The 8,879-nt window shown below is 50.7% G+C and overlaps 1 long non-coding RNA gene across 1 annotated transcript; it reads right to left on the reverse strand.

Annotated features, from left to right (window-relative positions):
* Positions 1-5,073: 5,073 nt before the first annotated feature.
* LOC114058689 lies at positions 5,074-8,623 on the reverse strand. Its single transcript, XR_003571520.1, has 3 exons — positions 8,432-8,623; positions 6,640-6,734; positions 5,074-5,737 (listed from the first exon to the last, which is right to left on the reverse strand). It is a non-coding gene; the product is annotated as an uncharacterized LOC114058689 (long non-coding RNA).
* Between the last annotated feature and the right edge of the window lie 256 nt (positions 8,624-8,879).

Below are 8,879 nucleotides of genomic sequence, written 5' to 3' on the forward strand. Positions count from 1 at the left end.
TTGCAGCAGAGGATGTTGAGGTTCTTATGCAAGCCACAGGCACAGTGAAAATAGCTGACCTTTCAGAATGTTTATCAAAGCACCTTCAATTCGCAAGGGGAACAGCAGCGGGTTGTGCAAAGAACTTAAATCTGGGTCTAAAGTCCTTGTTGTGCTGAAAACAGCCCAGAAATCTTACGGGGACTCGTTTTTGGTGATGCGAGGGAGGCAGGTGTAACCACCAGCATGTGGTCCTGTGAAACCAGAGGAGAAACGTTTCACCTCCACTCTGCGGTCGCATCAGCAACCACACAAGTTTCGGGACAGGCTCCAGGCACGTCACCTGCAGAGGCAAGACCAGATTTCGCCCTGACGAGGGCGAAAGTTAAAACCCGTCGCTTAATGCCTGTGTGACATCCTTTGCCTGACCAGCCAGGAGCTGAGGGACATCGGAAGAGCCTCCCCTCGCCTCTCTCTTCTCCGGGCCCGCAGGGGTAGGGGTCATGCTGGCGGGTCCCCCCTGCAAGCCCGCAGCAGGCGCGGGCAGGGCGGGCACGGGCAGCGGTCGGTGCCAGCCCGTCGCCGTGCTGCCCTCTGGAGTCAGCCGCTCCAAAGTGCGCCTCAGCCAGAGCCACAGGGACCATCCTGCCACGCTCTGCATCCTCCAGGGGCTGACATCCAGCGGGGGTGTTCTCCCGTTAGAGAAGAGATCTCTGCTCTGCAGGAAGTCCTGGGCATTCCCTCAAATCCCCTCCCAAGAAGAAGGGACCCCGACCCCGCGAGGTTTCCCAAAACATAGCACGCAGGCTGGGGTCGGGTGCACCAGCACCTCCTTCAGCCCAGTGGAGCTGGCAAGGCCTCAGGGATCTTGGTGGTGTTTGTCCCATGCCGTAGGATGCTTTGCTGACAGGCAGATCAGCACATGTCCTGAAATCAATGGGCAGCTTTCCGCTCAGCTCCAAAGAGTCCCGTGGCAAGGACAGCACAAAGCAATAACCACTCTCCATGTGGATGCATGGAATCATGGAATATCCTGAGTTGGAAGGGGTGCACAAGGATCATGGAGTCCAACTCCTAGTCCTCCACAAGAGCACCTCAGGAATCCCACCATGTGTCTGAGAGCACTGGTCAAATCCTTCCCAGTCTCTCCTGCAACAAATCTGGGCTGTAGCAGCTAAACCTTCCCAGGACTTACTTTCTCACTGCTCACTCAGCTGTTTGCTACATAAGTATCAGGTATGATTTGTGGCCCAGATATCAATCCGTAAAGCTACTGAGCTCCTTCTAACAGGAGTCTTCACCTGTCTCAAGTGCCTGTGGTCAAATATCAACCAGTACCAAGAGAGGAAGCTCCTTCCTGAAAGTTTAATGTTGGACTGGCAGCTCAAAGCAGTGTTGTGTCAGCAGAATTTCAGCTGGGAATTTGCTCAGGTAACGTGGGCAGCTTCTCCTTCGCTCTGTGACGTTGAGTGAAATCATGATTTTCTGTACTGCACTCTTCCTATCTGCAGAATGGGGCTGGTACCTCCCATCACCTTTGCAAGCGTTTGGGTGCTAGGGAACCAGGCAGGTGGGCTGGAGTGATGTTAACATCCTCTTGCAGTGCTGAATTTCTAGGACTGAATCACATTTTTCTACCTTAAAAAAAAAAATTTTGTTTAATTTCAGCTTTTCTTCCTAATTACTGAATTGAAGTAGGAGTTATTTTGTCATGAGAGGGCACTTGTTGATGGTTTACCCTGTGTTTCATTAATGCATGTAAGAGGTTAACTCCTGGTAGAGAAACAGATGCAGGGTTTTAACAGGGAGAAAAAAAAAAAAAAAAAAGCCCCAATTTTACTTTCTACTCCTGCACTAATTTGTGACTATTTTTATCAATGTTAACACTGAGCCAGGGTAAAAATACTCCCTAGAAAGTTTAGAATTTACATTTGCCTTCATATATATTCAGCAGAAATCCAGCTCCCCAGCCTCCGCAATGCCTAATCTGGACTCATTAACTTCACCCACCCCCGGGAAAAGTGTCAGATGACTTTGGCCCACTGAAGCCCTTCACCCACAAACCCTCAGCAGGAGGGTCCAAGTCTCCCATCTGCAGCCACCCAGCCCCATGGAGCACCAGCTCTGACACTGCAGGCATCCAACCCGGCCATGGGAACACATTCACCCTTCCCAACGCAGCCCCACTTCGGGGCAAAATCTCCCTCGGGCTCCATCCTGGGAGGGTGCTGAGCCCTGGCAAAGCCCTTCTGCCCTGGTAAAGCAGAGGGATGAAGGCTGGGGAAGAACCCCCACAAGGAGAAACCTTCACGGAGCACCTTGTGAAGCACAAGGCAGCCACAAGCGCGTGGAACCGGCAGCTCCAGGTCCTAGGACAGTGCCTTTTTTTTCCTCTCCTAAACGGACAACATTTGCCAGTCTGAGATGCACTTTTGCAGCACAGCTGGAGCCTTTCGAGTCAATGTGTCACCGAATTCTGCTCCAAAGGCAACTGAATTGTTCTCTGGCATGTTCCTGCAGAAGAAACAAACCAGCCTCTCCTGTGCAAAAGCCAGAGGGCACGTGCAGTGTCTGGGGCAGCCAGGGGCTGTTGTCATCTCACGGTGGTCACAGCAGGCCAGAGGGGCTGAGGCTGAGGGTCCCTCTGAGGACTGTCCAGTCCAGCCCATGTCTCACAGCAGGGCCTGTTAGATCAGGTACCTCATCCCAGTTGGGTATCCCAGTATCTCCAAATAATGGACACTGCACAGCTTCTCTCGGCAACCTGATGCAGTATTTGACCACCCTCAGAGAGAAAAAGTGGACTATCATTTCTCATGCTTCAGTTTGTTCCCACCGGCCTCCCTGGGCATCCAAGAGAAGTCTGACTCCATCTTCAGAGTTTGAGGAAACCCCAGAATTTTTACAGCAAGGGGTGTGCTTCCACCTTCGCGCAAAAAATTCAATCTGTAAAGCCAGAAGTGATTTTTCTGGGAAATATTGGCTCAGCTTTTCTCACAATGCTTTGTAAGGAATAGCTGGTTACATGAAAACTCATGAGGTCTCCATGCTTTCTAAGAAAACCAGGAGAGAAAGGGGGCTCATGTTACAGCAGAAGCCAAGAGCCTCCAAGGGCTCTGACATCAAGGGAGGGCGGCTCCAATCTAATTATACTGGGAAAACATCCTTGAGCAACAACCACTTCCCTTCCCTGCCTCTGCTTCCTGGGCTCCAGGCTCTTTCCAGAGGAAGAACTCTGGAGAATATTTAGGATTATTTATCCTTCTAGCAATGAGGTTTAAATGAGTGGGTCTGGAAGTCTTATGTCACCACCCTTACAAAATCCTCCCGTGCAGAAGACCAGAGGAGCTGGCAGCTCTGATGCTTCCTTTGGCATTAGACCCTCCAGAGTCTGTCACTGCAGTGATGGAGCAGGACAGGATATTTATGTGACTTAAAAAACAATAACATCTCCTCTCAACTCCATCTCAGGCATATACTGGATGCAGACTGCACAGTGTGGAGTTGAATACATACCTGCATACCTCATTTATAATCGTTCCTTCTTTTGTAGGCCAAAAAGGCCCTTCCTTCTTAGAAAAGAGCCAGGCAAGAGCAGGATGGCCCAAGACACGGAGTGCAGGCCCTGTTGGTATTCTCTGGGCTCCGTGGATTCAGGATCCTTGCCCGCCCTCCCTGTGCACACGTCAGTTCCTCAGCAGCTTCTCCCAGGCGGCCAGGCTGTTTTTCAAGAAGCAATTTCCTGCAGAGAAATATTTTTTTTTTCAAGGAGCCTAAGTGGGGAGCTTCCTGGAGCAGGCTTTTCTCAGGAAACCATTGTGAAAGCAGCTTCGCCACCCACCAGGAAGGGCTGTCAATGAGCAGGGAGGGTGCAGGCTGCACCCAGCTCTGTGTCCCCAGCCCAGCTTCCCCCTGCATGCCTGGGGGATGAGCTTTGTGTCCCTTGCCTGTCTCTACCTGCTGGGGTGCTGGCTTGGGGCAGTGGAAGCAGTTGGATGATAAAGACCTGGGCTGGGTGCAGGGAGTGCAGAGTCTCCCAGGAAAGGTGCTGTTTGGCCTCTCCAGTGCCCGGCCTGTCCCTCTGGTGGGAGAAGGTGGGAGAAGCTGAGAGCAGACATGATGACTTTACCAGGCTTTGTCTCACCAGCCTTTGCATTCTCCCTCTTCACTGTGTTGCTGAGTCTGATTTCAGGCAGGGCCACCAAATACAGGTTTCTCTCCACACGGAGCCGAGGTGGTCGCTGCTCCTCAGCCTGGTTCTGGGAGGCACCTTGGTGTCTGGGTGCTCCTCTGAAGTGCAAACCCTGCCAGGACTTCTCCCCGCTGCTGAAGGGGTGAGGCATCCCAGCTCAGCCCAGCTGTGGTGGAGCCGGGGCAGTCCCGGTGGCTTTGGCAGCGCTGCCTGGGATTTACCCTGTGGCAGATCAGAGGCAGCCTCAGCACCGTGGCAGTGCCTCACATACCTGGCTATCAGCGAAACTCCAAAGTGCACCAGTTAAACCCTCAGCCAACACAGATCCTGGGGCAGCAGCTTGCACTGTGCTGCTGCTTCTCAGCATGGGCAGCTTTAAAGTCAATTATTGCTCCTCTCCTTTTAGTCCAAGGAGCAGGGCAGGTCTCCCAGCCCGTGTGTGTCTCCCCAGAACACTGCTTTTCATTCATGTAGTTCTTCTGGTGGCAAGGAATGGACAGGCTCCTGCCCCACTTTGAGCTCTCACCACCTGTGCTGTGGCAGCACTGCTCTTTCATGGAGAAGTTCTCCTGCTCATCTGTGAAGATGCTCCAGTTCGTGAGGTTTTTTCCCTTGCTCTAAATCCTTTGGTTTTGCAACCCCTCAGTGCATTTAAAATAAAACTGAACAAACGCCAAGAAGCCATTTCCGTGAAGCGTTTCGGGAGCAAGGGGCTGGTTCCTCTTTTGGAGCACTGGAAAACAACTTCTGATTTCCTCCCAGAGTTAGTAATGTTCAGCTGAACCCCACTCTTTTTCCCAAAAAAGTTTAGTTTCCAGGAAACAGGGCTTTCTTTTGAACACAAAGCATCTCTTGGGTCAAATTCTTTTTGATTTGCCTTTTTTTGTTTATATGTTTAATGTATTTAACAACATTCCCATTTTCTGTGAACTCATTCAGCGATCCCTGCCGATCACTGGTCCAGACAGTCTTACCCTCTTGGGTAGACTCACAATTCTTGGATACACATATATGACCTGCAAGAACATGACCCAGTACAGAGGGAACTGAACCAGGTCTCAGAGAAGGGTCTGGTGCCTTCCCAACCCACCACTGGCTTAATTATATGACACTGGGCAGGTCCCTTCCCTCTATCTGTGTCCTGCTTCCCAGTCCTTGAAATGGGGTTAAAGTTCCTTCATGCAACACTTTGCTGGACCTAAGAGCTGGCAAGAAATATCTGAAACACTCACAGGTGCCAGTCCTGTTTCCACCAGTGGCAGCAGTCCTTAGTCAAAAAGGATGGATCAAAACCTTCCTTCTTCTCCCTTGTCCTGCTGGCAACACTCTTCCTAATCCAGGCCATGATGTTGCTGGCTTTGAGAATGCACTGCTGGCTCATGGTCAGCTTGTTGTCCCCCAGGACCCCCCAAGTCTTTACCTGCAAAGTTCTTTTCCAGCTGGTCCCTGGTGTGTGCTGGTGAGTGGGGTTATTCCTCCCCAGGGGCAGGAGTTTGTACTTCCCCTTGTTGCACTTCATGAAGCTCCTCTTTGCCCATCAGGGTCCCTCTTCATGGCAGCACAACCCTAAAAAAAATGCACAAAGCCAGGGGAGCAGGGAGAGCTCAGGGCATTTAATAGCTCAAGTGATGGAGCTATTAAAAGTGGAGAAAAGGATGGGTTTGGAGGTATATGTTGCTTCCCTTCTGACCACTGCCCACAGCAGAGGGGGGGACACTGCCCCAGGGGCACACAGGGCACAAGGAAAAGGGGATCCTTCCAGCAGCTTGTGCCATCTCAGCCCCTTTGTGCCTTGTGCCTGCATGTCACCGTTCATTCACTCAGCATTTGACAAGCACGGAGGCAGCGACAGAGAAAGAGGTGACCAGGCAACTTTTAAGCAAAGACATCCTGGGAATGAGTCACCAGCTTTGCGTAAGAAGCCAGACTCCTCTCTGGAGGGAGAAGGGCAGGCGGGGCAGCAGGCAAGAGGGAGATGCCTGCAGCATGATTAAAAGGCAGCTTGGACCTTGCATTAGGAGTCCCACCTGTGGTGGCAGCAGAGTGAGACATCAGAGCCGAGCCAGCCCCAGCCCCACAGATCAGCTGCCCAGCGGTGGGAACACAGCTCCTCAGGGCAGGCTGCTCCCAGGAGTGGGAGAAGTCCCAGCATCCACCCAACTCAGGCTTTTCTCAGGAAGGCTTGGGTCTGGTGGTGACATTTCTCACGGGGAAGATTATTTCCTTGAAATCCTGGGGTATTCAGGTCAAGTAAAAGCTAATAGCACAGTGGCACCAGACACACTGAGCAGGCTGAGTCAGAAGGTATTTTCCAACAGCATGTAGGGTAATTTCCGAGGACCAGAGTGTTTCATCACCATGTTTTCCTGGTGACAACTTCAGCTGTTTTGCTTTTCAGAATCAGAATTTTGTTTACTGTTTTAGCTTATTTCCTCATGGAAAGCCTTTAATTTACTCCTCAACATTACCTGTAGCTTTTCATCCCAGCAGGTGAAGGAGCTGGAAGAGGAACAGCTCTTCAGCAGCGGGGCCAGTGTGCCAGAAATGGGACTTTTTTTTAAAGCTGTTCATAAAGATAACAAGAGATGAAAAGGTTGTGTCGGGAGGGGTATCTTCTCTAGTTGGAAAACACGAAATACAAGAGCAATTCTGTCTCTTCTGCTGGGGCCCTGGCATTTCTGATGTTATCTCTCCCAGAGTTTGCCCCATGGAGCAGATGCCCCTGAAGGGCGGCCAAGGTGGACGGGTAGATGGGACACAACCTGCCAAGGGACTCACACCCATCCTAGAGGGGCTACAGGGCCTCAAAGAGAGAAGAAACTCTGGCTGGAGAAAAAAAAAATCTCAGAGCCCAGACTTGCCAGGTGAAAGGTGTTGGAAAATGCAAATTATTAATTTAAAGAACTGGGCCAGGAACCAGGGGTGCCAGGCTGAGCTGTTATCTGCTGCATCAGCTGCGAGCCTGGCTCGGGATTTCAAAATAAAATTAGACTTGCAGTATATGTCTTTAAATATTTAAATTACTTTCAGTAATTCATATGGTGACATTTAAACAAAGTACACCAAGCAAACGGCTCCCAGTGCTAAAAGGAAATGTTTGCAGGTAATAATATTTAATTTAAGAGGGAACAGCTGATATCAATGCAGAATCTTAATGCTGAATTCAACCTACATTCCTCTCTGAACCAAGTAGGGAAGAATAAATCCCCAGGCCTGTGAATGGTTAAGCATGCAGAGTGATGTTATTAAAGTGCTGGTTCCAGGCACCCCAATGAGCTGTGAATTACGTGGGTGCCCAGATATTTGCAGGATCGGGGCCTCTGTGCTTTGTGGGCTCCCAAGAGTGGGGATAGGCAGCTCCACGGTGGGAAGTGAGGACTACAGGGGCTTGGCAATGCCAGCCCCTCCTGCCCCACTCACCTGCCCTCCCACATCCTTCTTGGGTCCTTTGCCATGAGTCTGTTCTAGTAACTAAAGGGAAAATCCATCCTGGGTACAAATAAGCAGAGCTCAATGAAGTCAGGTCACACACAGCCTGGTGCTGCTGGCCAATTTGGAGAGCTCAGCCGGGTTTGTTACATCAGTCACACTGGATTTCATAACATTAGACATTTCAATGAGGGTGACTCATTCTCTCTTGAAGTGTATTGTATGTATGAGCAAAGATGATTAACTTTTGCTGAATGGTATGATTTCTGGGATGGGAACTGCTATTAATTAGGAGCGGATCTCAGATGTTCACAAACCCTGTTTTCATGGCCTACTTTGTATATTTTTCTCCATTCTACTTGTTTTTTTAGCTCAGGATAAATATTAAAGTGCTCTTCCCTGCTATCTGCAGCTAAAGCAGCCAGATGTCCAGCAAAGGCATCTGACTTTCATAGTCAGGCACAGCCCAGGGCTCAGTTCCTGTGGCCAAGCTTCAGCTTCTTACCCCAAAAAGCTCAGTTTTCACATTAAATGCAAACAAAACAAAATAAAATGGAGCTTCTAGCCAGCACAAGTGCAGCAGACAAAGTACCACGGGACGTAAAATAAGCACAAATGGCTCAGAATACAAAATACAAAGAATTAGCCTTCCTTATCCTCCCCTGAAATTTCCTTTATTAAAGGAAACTTGGGGGCTTAAACTGATCTCGTGCTTCTGGCTGTTGAGCTTTGGGGGTTGGCAACACCGAGGATCCTTGGCATGAAGAGTCTCCAAGGTTCAGGGAGAAAGACACCCTTTAGCTGTACTGGCTGCAAAGCTGGACAACTCACCAGTGTAAAGGTCAGGATGCTCAGCGGCTTCAACAGCATCTGCAGCACCTGGCACTGTGGTCCTGCAGGAAGTGCCTGGAGGCATTAATACCAGCCAGCTTGGAAAAGCCAGAGGAGACAGGCCTAGGATGGGATGGAGTCGTCCTTCCCCACCCCAGGCACTGCCGGGGGGATGCTGAGGAGCAGCCAGGCTGAAACTGGGGAGCTGGCAGGCCAGTATGGCCCAGGCTGTTTGGTGGCCTCTTGCCACCACCTCGTGACTGCTGGCATCTCCATTGGGATGGTCCCCTCCCAGCCCCAGCCTGTGAGCTCCCTCTTGCTCAGTCCCATGGCACCTGCAGTGAGTGACACAACATTCCACAGAGCCAAACACACTCCACTCTGCTCTGGCTCCATTGCTGTGGGCAGCAAAACAGCCCTGGGAATAGACAAACTGTGGTCAGTCCCT

This window comes from Empidonax traillii, unplaced genomic scaffold (assembly GCF_003031625.1).
Source record: "Empidonax traillii isolate 1590-97213 ecotype Southwest subspecies unplaced genomic scaffold, ASM303162v1 scaffold182:size1009393, whole genome shotgun sequence".
Classification (NCBI taxonomy): domain Eukaryota; kingdom Metazoa; phylum Chordata; class Aves; order Passeriformes; family Tyrannidae; genus Empidonax; species Empidonax traillii.